Source organism: Astatotilapia calliptera, chromosome 11 (genome assembly GCF_900246225.1).
Source record: "Astatotilapia calliptera chromosome 11, fAstCal1.2, whole genome shotgun sequence".
Lineage (NCBI taxonomy): Eukaryota > Metazoa > Chordata > Actinopteri > Cichliformes > Cichlidae > Astatotilapia > Astatotilapia calliptera.
This window is the reverse complement of record NC_039312.1, coordinates 35,572,472-35,591,771: the sequence shown is the minus strand read 5'-3', so window position 1 is coordinate 35,591,771 and position 19,300 is coordinate 35,572,472. Positions and strand designations below refer to the sequence as shown.

The 19,300-nt window shown below is 46.3% G+C and overlaps 1 pseudogene; it reads right to left on the bottom strand.

Moving 5' to 3' along the window:
* Positions 1–10,250: 10,250 nt before the first annotated feature.
* LOC113032144 (C-C chemokine receptor type 6-like) lies at positions 10,251–16,205 on the bottom strand (annotated as a pseudogene).
* Positions 16,206–19,300: the final 3,095 nt, after the last annotated feature.

Genomic DNA, 19,300 nt, shown 5'->3' with positions numbered 1-19,300 from the left:
TGTTTGGCCTTCAGACAACAATTCTGATTTCCACACTGCCAGACAGGACAGTGGGTTCCCTGCAACAATCGTTCGTAGAAAAACGATTCCTTTCCCTGTGAGCTGGGTTTGCATTGTTTCTGATCTTCGTGCAGCGTGCACATCAGCCCCATACACACTGCTTTACTCTGAAGCTCTTATAACCTACTGACTCCTGTTTAAACCTGTGAGCAGAAAATTAGGGATAATTATTTGGGACAGAAGCTTTGTGGAGGTTGTTTGTTTGCTTTTTGGCAGCTCAGGAAATTTTGAAGTTACGCCATCCAGCACGAACATTGAGCTTTGGACGGGACGGCTGCAGCTAAGCTGGTGAGGAGAGTTTAGCTACACTGCAGGTGACTGTAGAAGCAGTTTTACCCAAACGAGTGCATCGAAATTCACTTACAAACTCTCGTTCACATCGTAGTCAAAGGAGCTTGCAAAGAAAAGCGTCTGGACTTCTTTAAGTTGCTTGAAGACGTTTCACCTCTCATCCGAGAAGCTTCTTCAGTTCTAAGGTCAAATGGTGGAGAGTCCCAGATATAAACCTAGTGGGAGTTTCCCCCCACAGAGGGACAAAAGGACCCCCTGATGATCCTCTAATCACATGAGCCAAGGTGTGAAACTGGGTGTGGGTCCCAATCAGCCAGAGTTTCGGGTGTGTTCATTGTGAAACCTGGCTCCACCTTATCATGTGATTTCCTGAGGTCAGATGGCCCAGGATGTGAGTGGGCGTTAAGGCGTCTGGGAAGGATCTCAAAACTGGATTATAGATGGCAGAGAGTTGGTGTCGTAAACCACCGCCTCTGTTCAAAGATGGTCGCTCACAGTGGACATAGATGCTTCTTTCACTCCTCTTTCAAACCATCTGTCCTCTCTGTCCAAAATGTGAACGTTGGCATCCTCGAAAGAGTGTCCTTTATCCTTAAGATGCAGATGAACTGCTGAGTCTTGTCCTGTGGAGGTGGCTCTTCTGTGTTGTGTGCTGTGTCGTGCTTGGAGACATCCCGGTGCATTTCAGACCCAGCAACACGCTCAGACACAAACTGGTTCACCCGAAAGACAAAACGCCAAAACACAGACTGAACAATGTGGTGTTTGCTGTACAGTGCAGCGAGGAATGCCCAGACCTCTACATTGGAGAGACCAAACAGCCACTTCACAAGCGTATGGCACAACACAGAAGAGCCACCTCCACAGGACAAGACTCAGCAGTTCATCTGCATCTAAAGGTCAAAGGTCACTCTTTCGAGGATGCCAATGTTCACATTTTGGACAGAGAGGACAGATGGTTTGAAAGAGGAGTGAAAGAAGCATCTATGTCCACTGTGAGCGACCATCTTTGAACAGAGGCGGGGTTTACGACACCAACTCTCTGCCATCTATAATCCAGTTTTGAGATCCTCCCCAGACGCCTTAACGCCCACTCACATCCTGGACCATCTGACCTCAGGAATTCACATAATAAGGTGGGGCCAGGTTTCACAATGAGCTCACCCGAAACTCTGGCTGATTGGGACCCACACCCAGTTTCCCACCTTGGCTCAGGCGATTAGAGGATCATCAGGGGGTCCTTTGTCCCTCTGTGGGGGGAAACTCCCACTAGGTTTATATCTGGGACTCTCCACCATTTGACCTTAGAACTGAAGAAGCTTCTCGGATGAGAGGTGAAACGTCTTCAAGCAACTCAAAGAAGTCCATACGCTTTTCTTTGCAAGCTCCTTTGACTACGATGACCTGGATGACTGAGAACCTTCACAGACATCTCGTTCACACCCCAAAAGCTCGCAGCTCATTGATCCAGCCCGAGTCCTTTCAGACTTCAAAGCTGCTCTAACTGTCGGGCTGACATGGACACGGAGGGGATGACTCTGTGGGAACAGCCCGAGTTCCTCTGGCAGTGAAGGCCTGGGCTCCTTATGACTGAGGAAGATTCAGGAGCTCCTCACAAAAGGAAAAATGTTCATGGTGTTTATAACCTGCAGCTGAGGTGGACTTCAGACAGTAAATCAATGAATAAAACAGGAACATAAATAAATGATTAGCCCAGTAATCGCTCATGCCCTTTGGATGTCTGAGGCCCATCAAGGAGGAACTGCAGCTCACAGAAAACTGATTCTCTGCAGAGTGCTGCGATGACCTGCTGATGATGAAAACTGCTGTTTGCCATCAGCAGTGTGGAAATCCCAGCTCGTCTGCCAAGAGACAAACACGAGCGCAGAGGGGAGACCGTCACGCTGTCAGGACTATAAAACTTCAGCTGCACTTCTGTGACTGAGACAAACCCGCGATGGCTTCCCTCAAAGCGCTGCTCTCTGCGCTGACCCTGCTGGCTCTGACTGTGGACGCCTCGTCCGGCCGTGAGTATTTCATTTGTTTAAGCGCCGTGTGGCTTAAAGCCGCTCGCAGTGGTGCTGCGTGATGTTTGTAGAGCATAGTTTCAATAAACCTCCCGTTTCCTTCTGTCAGCCGGGTACAGCAACTACAACTACGACCTGTCCGGTCAGGACCTGACCCGTCTCTACAACTCGCCGGTGATGACGGCTGAGAGGATGAAGAGGCCGCTGGAGGGGACGTCAGTTATACTGGGACCACTCAGCCACTCCGGGGTTCGGTCGGTCCACACTGAACACAGAAACATTTCCACAAACAAACAGAAGTTGAAACCAATAATCTCAATGCTTTTGAAGATCTTTAGTTAGTTTGACTTTAATTCTGAAACATAACAAACAAAAATGTTCCCTCTGTGCCGTTTGGCACTGTAAGTGTGGGAACTGAGGAGACTGTTACTGTAGAGTCACAGTTTCCTGTGCTTGCTTGTTTGTGTTTGTCGTATTTTTGTATTCAATAAAGCTCCAGATGTTTTCTTTGGATGGCGGCACAAACATCATACTGTTCCATTAAGACAACAGTGGAGCTTTTTTAATGCATATTCCAGTTTGTACAAACAGCTGAAACCCTTAAATGCATCGTTCTGATCACTGTGCTGTTGTGATTTCATTGTGCAGAAAGCAAGCAGATGTGTTAGACCAACTGAGGTCGACACGTCACATGTGCTGGAATAACAAACATTGTTCTGACAGCCGTCAACGTGAAAATCAAAGAGCAGCATCTTCAAACCTCTCGTTCTTTTGTAGGGTGACGCTAGATGATGGCTCTCAGTGGCTGATCCATAAAGGAGGCGGATTCGGATTATCCTCTCAGACGGTCGTGACTGATGCTCGACACATGAGCTCGGCCTGGAGGGTAAACTTCAAACATACAACCAGCATGTCCATTTAATTACAGTCTAATCATAAACTCTGAAACGTGGCTCTATTGTGTTCAACAAGTCCACAAACAGTCAGGAAAAACAGACAAAAAAAGTAAATACCTTCAGCTCGTTGCTGGTGTGTATACTGGTGGCCAACAGAAACCATTGGAACCAGACCAAAGTGAAAAGGAGATGTTTGGCAAAAACAACCCAAAACGAGATCCTGCAGACTCCCGATTACAAACAGACACTTTATTTCCTGCACGCTGATTCTTCTTGGAATTTGTGTTGACGTGAAACTTTCAGTGAGAGTTTTAATCCAAACATTTACTTTTGATTCTTTCTGACCTTCTGTCTCGTTTTTGTCTGCAGCCTGTCAGTTCTAGAGAATTCCAGGGTTCAAAGACAGTTTCAGACTTCGTGAGTGCTGGAGGACCCAACTACAACTTACTCTCTGATAACTGCCACCTGGGATCCCGTCGAATGATGAACCAGTAAACATGATTCAAAGTTTCTCTCCTGATAATAAAGGCCACCCTCACACAGACTGTGATGTGTCTTTTCTTCCACTTGGAGGCTCCAGACTTCACAACAAACACCCCACTGACTGTAAGCTTTAGACAAACGTCTGCACACATTCATATACACAATAATGTCTACGGATCTCCTTCCTTAAAGGCGTCTCTGACACGAGGAAAGATGACAGTCTGCATGTCTTTGGGAACTAAGGTCCCTGCTGTGGAACAGAGACACCACCACTTCCTCTCTTCACATTACACTGACAGCTGTAACCCTGGATGTCTGTGGGCTTATGGGAAATGCTGTTCACACAGTGACTACTGAAAACAAGAAGATGAAATTATATCAGTTTTTACACATGTCTGTGTGTGACTGAGAGCCTGTTCAGAGGATGGAGGTTTCATAAAATCATAAACTAATAAAACCTTTCAGTGTCAAACGGATTGGGGTTGATGATTATTAAATCATTATTTGGGCTCAGGGACCCCCGGCTTCATCAAAGCTATTAGAAAACTCCATCAGTAAGCAATTTAAAGATAAAGATAGCACCCTTAGGTCTGTGTTACACACATCCTGTGTTTTACCACATGTTTACCTGGAACTACAGAGGGGAGGAGCCATTCTGTACAGGTGAGGGAGAAACAGGAAGTATTCAGACTCCGTGATAGAGGAGGAGGAAAACCAGGTGAGTGTTCATCCTCCTTCTATCCTCAGAGTCTCCGAGTCATCTTCCTCTCTGCAGAGGTAAGAGAATCACAGCGATTCTTGTGGACTGAAACTCCTCGAGTTTTAGTTTGGCAGATGTTTCAAGTTATTTTACCCCTTCAGGAAAAAACATCATTAACACCTGCAGGGAGGCTTGTAGTGGACTCCGCCCCCTGTTGCTGATAGTAGGGTGCGCCCCTCACCTGGGGACAGGTAACTGAACACAGACATGAAGCAAAGTGGGAGGGACATTCTCACATTAAAACTAATACTTCTTTATTTACAAATGACATTTTTAAGATTTCATTTAATTTCCTGGCAGTTATTTCATGGCTCAGGCTTTGCAGGGCTTGAGTGTTTTGATTGGACGCCCCCTGGTGTCTGTGCTCGGTATCTAAAGTTCAAATGCAGAACTATCGATGAAGACATTTATCAGCTGAGCTCAGTGGACACATCATACGATGAGGGAGTGTTCTGAGGGATCGGGTCAGATCTTAACTTGTTGCCATCAGGTGAGATGATTATCTGTCATCCTGTGAAAGTTTCTATGGGACGAACTATTGATCCAAATGACAGTGTATGGAAAAATGTTGTTGATGACAGAATGGGGTGCTCGTGTGCAGGTTCCTTCACTTCACTGTGCATCCATGTCCTCCTGCAGCACAAACTCAACGTTGGTCTCACATGAATAACATTGCATGAACAGCACTGTCTGTATTTGATTACAAAGATATGCCCAGACACAAACTTAGGCCCACCTCTCTGAAGTACATTATCAATGTGCACATCCTGTCATGTGACCACGTGGATTCCTCTGCCAGAGTCATGAACTGAAAGTATTTCCACAGTCAACAGAGCAGGAAGTAGAAACACAGCGTTAGTCCCATTTTCTTTTTCTTCTGTGGTCAAAGTCTCTGAGTCAGCTGTCCCTCTGTGAGCTGGAGGGGAAATATGGAAGGATCAGCTCAATGCTGGACTGTCTCTGGATTCATTATCCTCTGACCGTCACACTTCTTTGTTTCCCAGTCTTGGGCGCGAGTCTTGTACAGACTTGTTTGTCTGACTCTTGTTCTGCACTCACAGTCAGTGTTGTTGGTTTCTCTGTCAGACAGACTGAACATGAGCGGTTTGGAGGAAGACGAGGACACAGCAGAGTCTCCAGGATCCAGCCGTCTGTCTATGAAGAGCGATCGGTCCAAAAATCCTCCTCCAGGCTTCAGTACTGATCCTGGACCCTCAGGCAAAGAGTAAGAGCCTGTTTGTGCTGTAAACTGATGTCTAAGATGATTCTGCTGCTGTGTCTGTGAGAGCAGCTTCGCTGAGCTGCTGCATTCCCACTAACACAGCAGAGCTTCAGTGGGGCTGTTCAACATCAGTTTGTTTTCCAGCAGAGAAACTAGTTTGGCCTGAAAACATCAAACTCACTGAGAAACACATGATCGAGTTCTTCTGTCTGTATCTGTATGCAGCTCAACATCTGTGAGGATTTTTTGATTGAACTGATAACGGGGAGATGGGGCGTAGAGCGCTACATCTCTGCATCAGACGGAGCCAGCTGAGGTGGCATGTCCCACCGGGAGGGGACCCGGGACACGCTCCAGAGTCTATGTCTCTCGGCTGGCCTGGGAACACCTCAGTGTTCCCCCGGAAAAGCTAGAGGAGGTGGCTAGGAGAGGGAGGTCTCTGCTTAGGTTGTTGCCCCCGCAACCCGGCCCTGGGTAATATGACCCCGGATGGGAAAAGACTGGGAAAGCATAAATCTAGCAAATAGTTCAAATCGCCTCTGAGAAACAGCAGCACCTGTCGCAATAAGGACCGCAGTTTGATAGAGAAGGTCTCAAGGGACTCAAGCATTCTTTATGGCCTGGTTTGGTTTGTATGTGTCCATGTACACACGGTTTGAATCAGTCTGAGGGAGAAGGAGCTCTGCTGCCTCGGTACTGTGGAGTGGCGTGAGTAAGATGGGCGGTCCATGATGGGATCAGTGACTCTAATGTCCCTCATCACTCAAATACCTCCAGATTCTGGCCAGTGATGGTTCCAGTCTCATGAACCAGTTTGCTGATCCTGTTACATGCTGACATCTTTGGCACTGATGCTGCCAACCCCCCCCCCCCCCCCCTCTGCACCACAGACTGGTAGACATGTATGTATATGTGTGTATATACAGGGAGTGCAGAATTATTAGGCAAATGAGTATTTTGTCCACATCATCCTCTTCATGCATGTTGTCTCACTCCAAGCTGTATAGGCTCAAAAGCCTACTACCAATTAAGCATATTAGGTGATGTGCGTCTCTGTAATGAGAAGGGGTGTGGTCTAATGACATCAACACCCTATATCAGGTGTGCATAATTATTAGGCAACGTCCTTTCCTTTGGCAAAATGGGTCAAAAGAAGGACTTGACAGGCTCAGAAAAGTCAAAAATAGTGAGATATCTTGCAGAGGGATGCAGCAGTCTCAAAATCGCAAAGCTTCTGAAGCGTGATCATCGAACAATCAAGCGTTTCATTCAAAATAGTCGACAGGGTCGCAAGAAGCTTGTGGAAAAACCAAGGCACAAAATAACTGCCCATGAACTGAGAAAAGTCAAGCATGCAGCTGCTAAGATGCCACTTGGCACCAGTTTGGCCATATTTCAGAGCTGCAACATCACTGGAGTGCCCAAAAGCACAAGGTGTGCAATACTCAGAGACATGGCCAAGGTAAGAAAGGCTGAAAGACGACCACCACTGAACAAGACACACAAGCTGAAACGTCAAGACTGGGCCAAGAAATATCTCAAGACTGGTTTTTCTAAGGTTTTATGGACTGATGAAATGAGAGTGAGTCTTGATGGGCCAGATGGATGGGCCCGTGGCTGGATTGGTAAAGGGCAGAGAGCTCCAGTCCCACTCAGACGCCAGCAAGGTGGAGGTGGAGTACTGGTTTGGGCTGGTATCATCAAAGATGAGCTTGTGGGGCCTTTTCGGGTTGAGGATGGAGTCAAGCTCAACTCCCAGTCCTACTGCCAGTTTCTGGAAGACACCTTCTTCAAGCAGTGGTACAGGAAGAAGTCTGCATCCTTCAAGAAAAACATGATGTTCATGCAGGACAATGCTCCATCACACGCGTCCAAGTACTCCACAGCGTGGCTGCAAGAAAGGGTATAAAAGAAGAAAACTAATGACATGGCCTCCTTGTTCACCTGATCTGAACCCCATTGAGAACCTGTGGTCCATCATCAAATGTGAGATTTACAAGGAGGGAAAACAGTACACCTCTCTGAACAGTGTCTGGGAGGCTGTGGTTGCTGCTGCACGCAATGTTGATGGTGAACAGATCAAAACACTGACAGAATCCATGGATGGCAGGCTTTTGAGTGTCCTTGCAAAGAAAGGTGGCTATATTGGTCGCTGATTTGTTTTTGTTTTGTTTTTGAATGTCAGAAATGTCTATTTGTGAATGTGGAGATGTTATATTGGTTTCACTGGTAAAAATAAATCATTGAAATGGGTATATATTTGTTTTTTGTTAAGTTGCCTAACAATTATGCACAGTAATAGTCACCTGCACACACAGATATCCCCCTAAAATAGCTAAAACTAAAAACAAACTAAAAACTACTTCCAAAAACATTCAGCTTTGATATTAATGAGTTTTTTGGGTTCATTGAGAACATGGTTGTTGTTCAATAATAAAATTATTCCTCAAAAATACAACTTGCCTAATAATTCTGCACTCCCTGTATATAAATTCAAATTCAAATTCAAATTTTATTTGTCACGTACACAGTCATACACAGTACGATATGTAGTGAAATGCTTGGACAACTGCTCGTGACCTAAAGAGAACAAAAAAGGAAAAGGCTATGAATAAGATAGGAAATAAATATGAAAAATTAAAAAGGGTAAATTTAACTAGGAAGGAATAAAATATAAATTAAGGTTAAAAATGAAATAACTGTACAACACAAATTAGAATGAAGGGTAAATTTAACTGGGAAGAATAAGATAAATATATAAATTAAAGTTGAAAATAAAATAACTGTACAACAAAATACACAATATAGAACTATATAAGAATGTATGAAGAAATCTAAATATAAATAAATATATACACAATAACAGCAGCTGTACAAGTATTAACTGGAAATGAAGAATATAGTGACCAGTGTTGTGCAAAACCAAAGTCCAGAAAGTCCAGTGTGTGTGTAAGAACTGTATGTGTGGGTCAGTACTGTGTGGTGGTGTGATTGAGAGACCGTATCGCCTGCGGGAAGAAGCTCCTCCTCAGTCTCTCTGTGTTGGTCTTCAGGGAGCGGAATCGCTTTCCTGACCTCAGCAGACAGAACAGTCTGTTGTTGGGATGGCTGAGGTCCTTCACGATCTTCCTGGCCTTGGTCCAGCACCGCCTGCTGTAGATTGAGTGCAGGTCAGGGAGCTCGGAGCGGATGGTGCGCTCAGCTGACCGCACAACCCTCTGTAGAGCTCGTCTGTCCTGCATGGTGCTGTTCCCGAACCAGGTTAAGATGTTTCCCGCCAGGATGCTCTCTATGGTGCACGAGTAAAAGTTCCTGAGCACCTTGGAGGGCAGTTGGAAGTCTCTCAAGCGTCTGAGGTGGTAGAGACGCTGTCGGGCCTTTTTCACCACGGTGTTGATGTGACAGGACCATGACAGGTCCTGCGTGATGTGAACTCCGAGGTATTTGAAGCTGTCCACTCTCTCCACTGGGCACTCGTTGATGACGGGGGTCTGGTAGTTCCTCTCCTGCTTAGTGCTGAAGTCCACTATCAGCTCCTTTGTCTTACTGACGTTTAGAAGGAGGTTGTTCCTCTGGCACCAGTTCTCCAGATTCCTAATCTCCTTCAGGTAGGCCGTCTCGTTGTTATCAGAGATCAGGCCCACCACGACGGTGTCGTCAGCAAACTTGATAATGGTGGTGGAGCTGGTAGTGGTAAGCTTACATATATACATATATGTAAGCTTACATGAGGCTGTACGCTAAGCGGAAGGAAGGGGGCCGGGGACTGGTGAGTGTCAGCACCACAGTCCAGGATGAGACAACAAACATCCACGAATACATCACAAAGATGGCCCCAACCGACCGAGTGCTCAGTGAATACCTCAGGCAGCAGAAACCCAAGAAAGAGGAGGGAGACGAGGAACCATCATGGAAGGACAGGCCCCTGCACGGTATGTACCACCGGCAGATAGAGGAGGTGGCTGATATCCAGAAATCCTACCAGTGGCTGGACAAAGCTGGACTGAAAGGAAAGCTCGAGAAATACCAAGAGCTGGAGAAGACGTGGAGGGTGAAGGTAACGGTGGTCTCCGTGGTGATCGGAGCACTAGGTGCGGTGACTCCCAGGCTAGGCGAGTGGCTCCAGCAGATCCCCGGAACAACATCGGAGATCTCTGTCCAGAAGAGCGCAGTCCTGGGAACAGCTGAGATACTGCGCAGGACCCTCAAGCTCCCAGGCCTCTGGTAGAGGACCCGAGCTCTAAGGATAAACCGCCCGCAGGGGCGAGTGGGGAATTTATTTATTTGTTTAATACACACACACACACACACACACACACACACACACACACAGGCAACAATACCAAAGTATTTCGAGTGCGTTACTGTCACACACATGTGAGACTCTTTTCTGCATATATTTTTGCACAGACTTCTGCTGGGCTGTGCAAAAACAAAACGACTGCTTGAATCAGTTAAGAGCAGCAAAAACTGTCCTTGGAAAAATAAACTGGGTAATTGAGTATTGAATATTTTTCTTGTTTGACCAACATTTTAGTGCATTTTTATTATAAGAACGTGAACATTGGTGAAGAGACGCACTCTGACCTCCAGGTCAGCTAAAACATGCATGAAACACAGTGATTCACCGCCCAGAGTCACACCGTCAGCAGAGCTGCGCACGGCGCCAGGGCGTCCCTTAAAACAGCAGCAGTGCTGAAAAAGGTCGAAGGTACACGAGGAGGCCTCCATGAAGGAGAGATCAGACGAGTTCAAATCAGACGTGTTTTCGCGGTTCTGCACGTTCAGCCGCCGTTTCAGGTGACAAAACACTGACAGTCATCACTCACAAAATAATGACAAAAGAAAGAAAATGCAGGAGTTTGGATATTTCACGATCAAAATAATGAATCAGAATAAGAGGTGCAGCTCGGCGTTAGATCTCTTTATCTTGAGGAATCTCGTCGGTGCGACAGACGTGAATCGCGTTCGGTGTTAGAGACCTGGATCTTCAGAGATCAACCCACGGATGTCTTCACATAGTGAAAGAAGCGCCACTGTTGCTGGACCCATCCATCGAGCGCAGAGTGGAGGACATGTAGAAGTCAGAGGTGACTCTGGAGAAGCGGCGTGGGGCCTTTCCGAGACACCAAAGGTCCCTGAAGATCCTCCTGAACTGGTTCCTGAAGTTCAGCCCCACCAAGGCGTACAGCATCGGGTTCAGGCAGCAGTGCAAGTAAGCAATGGTCTGCGACGCTGTCAGGGCCATCTCCAGCATGTCCGCCTCATCACACGAGTACTCCTGAAACACGGTGACCGTGTTGTACAGCAGCACTATGTTGTAGGGCAGGTGGCAGATGATGAACACGGCCACAACCACCAGCATCTCCCACACCTCTCTGTGGTGCTGGAGATTCTTGGTCTTAAGCAGGGTGATGATGATGCCACTGAAGCAGAAGATCGTGATGAAGAGTGGCAGGAAGAAACCCACGCTGATCTGAGTGATGGGGACGTCCACCCTCACCGCCATGGCTGGGCCTTCAAACTTGAGCTCACAGACGTACGCAGGAGTCCTCTGGAAACCAGTTTGGTTATCATCGTCGAATATGATGTGATTCATGTGTGACGGCTCGTACCACTGATAGAAGTAGAAGGTGGGGATGGACACGAGTATAGTGAAGATCCAGATGATGGCGCAGATGATGGACCTGTATGACAGCCAGCGCCTGCGCCGAGCCTGGGCGATGGCGATGTAGCGGTCGGTGCTGATGCAGGCGAACAGCAGCATGCCGCTGTACAGGTTCACGCTGTAGGAGCCGCGCAGCAGCTTGCAGGCCACCTGCCCCATCGGCCACGACCACAGCTCGTTGTAGACAATGAATGGTAGCGCCAGCACAAACAGCAGGTCGGCGATGGCCACGTTGATCAGGTAGATGTCAGTCATGCAGTAGATCCTCTTGTAGAAGGCGTAGGTGACAATGACCATGCTGTTCCCCACGAGGCCCAGGATGCAGAAGATGGAGTGGATGTACGCGCCGATCACCTTCACCACATTCGGGTTGTTGTGAAAAACACAAAATCCATCATAATCATAATCTAGGTAGTCACTGACATTATATTCATATTCATAGTAGGACATCTCCGTGGTGTATGGTTGGTTGGACATCAAATCCTCTGCAGAGTAGATCACTATAAAGGAAGCAGAGAGTAAACATCAAACTACAGCAAAGGTGTCTGATGGACTCACAGTGAAATGATCTCTTGCCACCCTAGTTTAGCATATGACAGTGATGTATATGTATATAAGACAGCATTAAATGGTAAATGGCCTGTATTTATATAGCGCTTTACTCGTCCCTAAGGACCCCAAAGCACTTTACACATCCATTCACACACACATTCACACACTGGTGATGGCAGCTACATTGTAGCCACAGCCACCCTGGGGCGCACTGACAGAGGCGAGGCTGCCGGACACTGGCGCCACCGGGCCCTCTGACCACCACCAGTAGGCAACGGGTGAAGTGTCTTGCCCAAGGACACAACGACAGAGACCGTCCGAGCCGGGGCTCGAACCGGCAACCTTCCGATTACAAGATGAACTCCCAACTCGCATTAACACTTTGAGCCGAGCTACAGTTAAGACTGAATATAAACTCTAAAGCTGAATATATTGCACAGTGTTACCCCCACTCCCCCCGCCTCTACCATTAACAAATGGTTCAGCCCACAGCGTGGAGCCGCTATATTTCTTGTTGTCAGTAGCAACCGATGCCTATTATTGTTCCAGAGCACTTTTTGAACAACACCGTGGATTTCACACAGCTGGTTGGTTATGACACTGTGGAAATGGACTGAAGGTGAGTGTTATTAACTCTCAGTGCGCTGCGAATCACATGACTGATTTCAGCTGACATAGCAACAAGCTGCAGCCGCGCTGAGTCTCTATTCCTTCTTGTGTTGAACGTTCGGACTTCCTATTTTTACATTTTAATGACAGGTGACTAAACCCAGAGTTAGGATGAAATATATACAAAAGCTTTGCTTTTTCCTGAATACTATTGTCACACAAAGAGTAAAGAAAGAAAAAAGGCAACACGTGAGATTTAGTTGTTTAGGACGAAGTTTTGGGAGTGATGGCAGCGAGTGAGAGAGTTTTGAGATGTTTAGCATGGAGTGTGTAGTCAGCGTGTTGTGTGTGTGTTGTGTGTCAGTGAGGGCACTAATGAATAATAATAATAATAATAATAATGGATACTTTATTGATCCCCATGGGGAAATTACTTGTTTTTCTCTGCATTTGACCCATTCACTCAGTGAAGCAGTGGGCAGCCCACTAAGCAGGCGCCCGGGGAGCAGTGTGTAGGGACGGTACCTTGCTCAGGGGTACCTCAGGGTAGCCGTTAAGTGGATTCGAACCGCCGACCTTCCGATCATGGGGCGACCACTTTACCTACTGAGCTATCCCTGCCCCCCAAAAATAAGTTGTTTGGTTATTTTGTCCGTCTGTTAGTTCACACAGTGTTTCTTCGTGCGAGGTGAGGAACTCTTCGTCCAACCCGCTGCTGTGCCCGCACGATCTGACTCCCCCTCTCACTCTCTGCTGTGGTATGATAGACGACGTCACGAAGAGGAGAGTTCTGGGTTTTTTGTGAATGTGACAAAGGCTGCAGTGCAAACACTGTCTCCAGGTGGAAACAGGAGCAGTGATGCACGTCCTGCTGTCAGGCCTGCAGCTTTGTCCCTGTGCTGTTCTCTGTCTCGTGGCCACAAACTCATTTTCTTCACTGACACCAATGATTCGTGCGGCATCTTATTGTGACACCTGCTTGTTCTCTCATTGTAGTTTCAGTAGTTTTAAATGTTTGTACTAAGACGCGCCGGACGCACTGACTTTTAGATAAATAGTTTTTAAAATGTGACAGTTTATATTTGCATTTCAACTTTAGTAAAATTATTCACTAAACATATTTGTGGTTTTTACAGTAAAGCGAATATAACTACGACTAGGATTTGATGTTTTTGTGTGATTTCAGATCAGTTGTGTTACTACAGCTGAATGATACCAAACAAGGCGAGGTAACAAAAGATGTAAGGGTGAAACACAAAGTAGTGAAAAGTGTGCGGTTATGTCGTGCTCCCCAGAGGGTGAACCCAACAAATCATGAAAAATGAGCTTTTTGTTCATGACGGTGCAGATTTCTGACATTTTGTGTAAATTTAAGCAACAATCAGATTTTTCTAACAAAGTGTGAAGCTTCAGTTAGACTTGTGTTTGTAAATGAACCGCCCCATGTTGTGTAGCTTTACCGGGCTACATATTTATTTATTATACAGGCTACACAGTACTTAACATTCAAACTCACACGTGTAACTGAGGTGTTTCATTATGTGGGCTAAAGAAAATAATTCAGTTACACAAACGTGCAGATTCAGTGCATGTGAACCATTGTAACCATATGTAACATATGTGTTTAAAAAGGCTTTGATTTGACCCCCCCCACCCCATTTCATTTCCATGCCAGCCTAAGAAAATGTCTCTAGATCCACCCGTGCTTCATAATAATTCAATAAAATCCACGTTCTTCATCTGCATCTCTGCAAACACTTAGCAGCATTACTAAAGCCAAAACACGTCTAAAGTAACAGGTCACAGTAACAACAAAAAGGCTGATCAGCAGCAGGAGGAGAGTCTGAGCACCAATCCAGGCCTAACATTCCTGAGAAGCACGAACACGCCAAAGTGAAAGGGTGACCTGACTGTCAGGTTCAGGAAGGAGGCGACCTGTACGGATACAACCTGCAAATAGAAAACCTGTTTACACCTGTGTGATGTAATGACCTGCAGTGTGAGGGAATGAAGGACCTACCAGCAACGCAGGAGAGGGAGGCAGTTCAAGCAAAGTGAAAGTGAAGCAGCTCAGAGGCAGCGTGCTGTGTGCAGGAAAGACAAAGGACCCACAATGCAGAACAGAGAGTTAACTTAGGACGCAGCTTTATTTCGAGGGAAACTCCTCATTACAATAGACGTGACAAAAACAAACCAAAACTTCAAATGCAGAACTGGGGAACAGGCACCTAGAAACTAAGAATACTTGGGCCACGAAGGGAGGAGACGCAGCACAAAGAGGGCACAATGTGACGAAGAGCATAGGAAGAAGCAGACACTAAATACAAGTGGAGAACAGGGCAAAGAGGAAACACCTGGGAACACGGCTGGCACAGACAAAACAGGGAAGAGCAAAACAGACGGGAGACTAACAAAGTAAAACAGGAAGTACACAGAGATGCAGACTGACTGAATACAGACTAACAATGACATCATAATGAAATTGACTACTACTAATAATACATACCAGAAAACATTCGGTCACCGACCCAGGACTGCGACACTCATACCTGTGACAGGTAACCAGTTGAGCAGGAAATAAGGCATGGCCTCTCAACTCCTCCTTCTGATTCTTATTCAGCTGGGTCTTCAAAAGAGTTCCTGTCGGATTTCTCAGACTTTTTCTCTGATTTAGTGCTCAGCTCAGGTAGAATAATTATTGTGGGTGATTTTAACATCCATGAAAACGATCAGACAGCAGAGGGTTTTCAGGAAACACTGTTAAATGTTCAGTTTCTATGCCACGTGTTAAAACAAGATCTAGAGTGTGATTAAAGTGGTGGGTGGGTTCTTTTACAGTCTAATAACAGATTAAATGCCGTGTTGAGGCTGTCATTCTTAGCATCTACATGGATGTTAAAATCACCCACAATAATTATTTTATCTGAGCTGCAGTGACCAACGTTCCCTCTAATGTTTCACGTGTCTGAACACACAAACTCCCTGAGCGGTCCTTGGACCACTGTGAGCGACAGCAGACGTGCACTGTGGTCATGCCAGCATCGAATCATCCAAGTTACATGTTTTATTAAACTAATCAAATTACAGCATTTATGTTAGACTACTTTTAATTAACTGCTTTAGCCCACTTACAATGAAAATTTTAAAAAATTTGGGAGACCACCAGGGGGACGTAAGGAAGATGGCAGCATAAGCTTGCAGCTCCCGGTCAAAACTCGAAAGAAAACCAGAATTCGAATATTTCCACCGCTAAACCGTGTAATAAATGCCATGGAAGGTGGAAGAAGGTCAAAAAGACAAGGAAACATTAAGGACTTTGTGAAACAAGCGGAGCTGGCAAGAGGAGGCAGCGCAGACATGTCCGAGAACAGCGTGCAAGGCGAGCAGATGGAAGGAGATGCAGCTAGCCACCCTCACGCAGACTTCCAGGACATCATTAAGGAAATTCACTCACTTAAAGCCGAGTTTAAAACTGAGTTTGCCACGTTTAAGAAAGACATCACACAAGAAATGAAGGACGAATTCGACAGTTTCAAGAAAGACATACAGATGGACAATGACTCACAACATCCACCGAAGCACCTCAGGAGTTGAATTTTCTTCAATGTCCAAGTCCGTCACCTGATCCTAACCCCGCTCAGCATTTCACTCTGAACTTTGGACAGAAAGGCCACAAACAAACATCAGCTGCAGGTTGGTGCAGTAAAGCTGTGGCAGAGCATTAAACAGCAGGAAACCAGCATTCAGGCTGTCAGTGCCAGCAAAGGGTTTGGAATAAAGTAATAGAAACAATCATTTTATTTTCAGTTACTTCATTTGTCCAAATTCTTTAGAGCCTCTAAAACAAAGGGATTGTGCTAACAGTACTCCAGTTTCTCCCATTTTTAATCCGTTTGTCCAACCCACTGAATTAAAGCTGAAAGGCTGCACTTCAGCTACATCTGACTGGTTTCATGTCACTGTGCTAATGTCCATTAGAAAATAAGTCTCTATACAAATATTTATGGAGCTCCAGAAGTGGAGGCTGCTGAGGGGGCACTACTGCACAAAGCGGCGAGCAGTGAAGCAGCTCGTGTTGCTGAGACGTGCCCGTCAGTCCACCACAGGAGGTTTTTGTAAAGCTTTTATTTTGATATTTTCTTTGACCAGTAAATTTGCATATTAGCTAAATATTTAGTTCCCCGTAACATTTAGATTTAAATATAAAAAGGTACAAATTTTGTCCTAAATGTGTCATAAAATTTCAGCATATTTTAGTTACAGTCTAGAAATCCATGTCAGTAAATCCTTTCATACGTGCAGGTTGAGCTCTTTCTGCTGATGTGATGAAACCTGTTTACGAGCAGCAGCGTGGAAACTCCGGCTCATCTGCCAAGAGACAAACAGCAGAGATAACTGAGTCCAAGCAGGGAGTCTGTCAGGACTATCAAACGTCTCTCTGAGCTGTGACGGGACAAATGTCCACGATGGGTTCCTTCAAAGTGCTCCTCTGTGCGCTGACTCTGACGGCCCTGACCGTGGACTCCTCGTCTGGTAAAAAGTTTTAATGTTGTGGTGAGGTTTAAAAGCAGCTGCGTGGCTGGTTGTACAGAACACAGATTACATCAAACTAACAGCGTTTCCTTTTGACAGGAGGATACAGCAACTACGACCTGTCGGGTCAGCAGCTCACAGATCTCTACAACTCTCCAGTGTACAAAGCTGAATGGATGGTCCGACCGCTTGGATCCAGTCCACGTTTGGACCGCTCAGCCACACCGGCGTCAGGGCAGGCTACACGCTCACCGTATTTATTTAAAAACCTGCTGCTTTCACTACTGCTGATGTCCATCTGGAATCCACCGTCGCCGCAGAAAAAGACGCTGCCTGAGATTCCTTCAGTTTTCTTCAGTTCCACTTTGCAGCAGCTCCTGCTGATGGCTGCAGTGATGGGTCATCATACCTGAGCCCAGACTGGTTTTTATGTTTCCAGGCTAGAAACGTTTTTAACCTTTGCTACAAAACAAAGACAAACCACGGCCTGGCCGAAGCTTTGACATCACAACTCTTTGCTATTCTTTGAAAAGGCTCAGATTGCGTCCAACTGTCGCATTTCTTACTCTGTCCAGGCTCCGCTGCACTTCCTACATCCTCAGATTCGTTCCTTTGCTTCCTTGAGTTCACAGATGCGCTTTGACAGCTCGAATCTGGGACTCTCAGATGTTTGATGAGCGCAGCGTCAGACTCGTTACGTTTTCTCTTCCCTCAGAGTGACGCTCGCTGATGGAGCTCAGTGGCTGATCCACAAAGGTCAGGACTACGGCATCTCCTCTGACACGGTGGTGACCAGCGCTCGGCACATGAGCTCAGCCTGGAAGGTAAGTCAGAGTTTGAACTGAAGCTTTGAGCCAGACATTTTTGAAAGAGTGATGAGTTGCTGAACATAAAGATATTTCCTCTGTGGAGTAAAATGTGTGTTTCAGTGAATGATGAGCAGTATGGAGGCAGAATGAAGCACTAAAGTGTGCGTTCCCTGCAGCCCGTGTTTCACCTGAGCAGACAGTTTAACGGGAGGAAGAAAGTTGCTGCTTTTGTGAAACGTGGAGGACAAACCTACAACGCCCTCTTCAACTGCCACGTAGCTTCTATTACAATGATGCTGCAGTAAACCTGATTTCTTCATGATACAGGTGAAAGCTCCCAGACAGCGTCACAGGTGGATGTTGTTGTTCCAGCGTTCACACAGTCCGCTTCATGAACTCAAACTTCACTGAATCTGCATCTGAACGACCACACGGTGTAAGATGTCATGTGCTGTTCTCAGTTTACTACCTGGTAAAGATCCTGATACATTAAATCTGTGCAGTTTTAACGAAGACTACACACAGCCTGCAGCGCCCCCTGGTGTTTGTTTCTAAGTTCAGACATGCCCATTATGATAAACTCCTCAGAGCAGCGGTGGGCAACTCCAGGCCCCAAGGGCCGGTGTCCTGCAGGTTTTAGATCGCACCCTGGGTCAACACACCTGAATCACATGATTAGCTCATTAGCAGGCCTCTGGAGAACTTCAGGAAATGCTGAGGAGTCATTTCGCCCTTTAAATCAGCTGTGATGGATCAAGGACACATCTAACACCTGCAGGACGCGGCACTCGAGGCCTGCAGTTGCCTACTGCTGCCTTAGAGCAACATACGTCCCAATCACTGCGTAACAACACATCAGTGTCATAAATAAAACATTAATGCTAAACCAGTTTCCGTCTGTGTGTGCACGTGTTTCCGTTCAGTCTTTTAGTATTCTGACTCTGTTGTCTCTGCACTGTATTCGTGTTCACAGGCTTTGAATCATTCATGACGTAAATCCAAACGAGCTCATTAATGTCACGAGAGCAAACCAACATTTCAAATCAAACACTTCCTGTGTGTCGGTGTGAACGTGGCGGTAAACATTCACCCGGAGACCTTTTGAAGCCTCTTTAGTTCTTCGTGAAGTGAAGCTCTGCAAACTCTCCCACGGGGCTCAGATTCTTCTGCAGTCACGTCACGGACGCCAACACTTCAGAGACGCTGACGTCGGCCTGAAGAGCAAACTGATTATTGTGCAGATTGCCGTGAAACGCCCGCAGCAGACGATGGGAATTGGCAGGGATCCCTCTGAACGGGACATCCCATAATGAGTGAGGTCAGGCTCCGGTGTGAAAGAAGCGATGGTCGTGTGGTGCGACGGCCTCGGTTGGTCAGCAGGCGCAGAAAG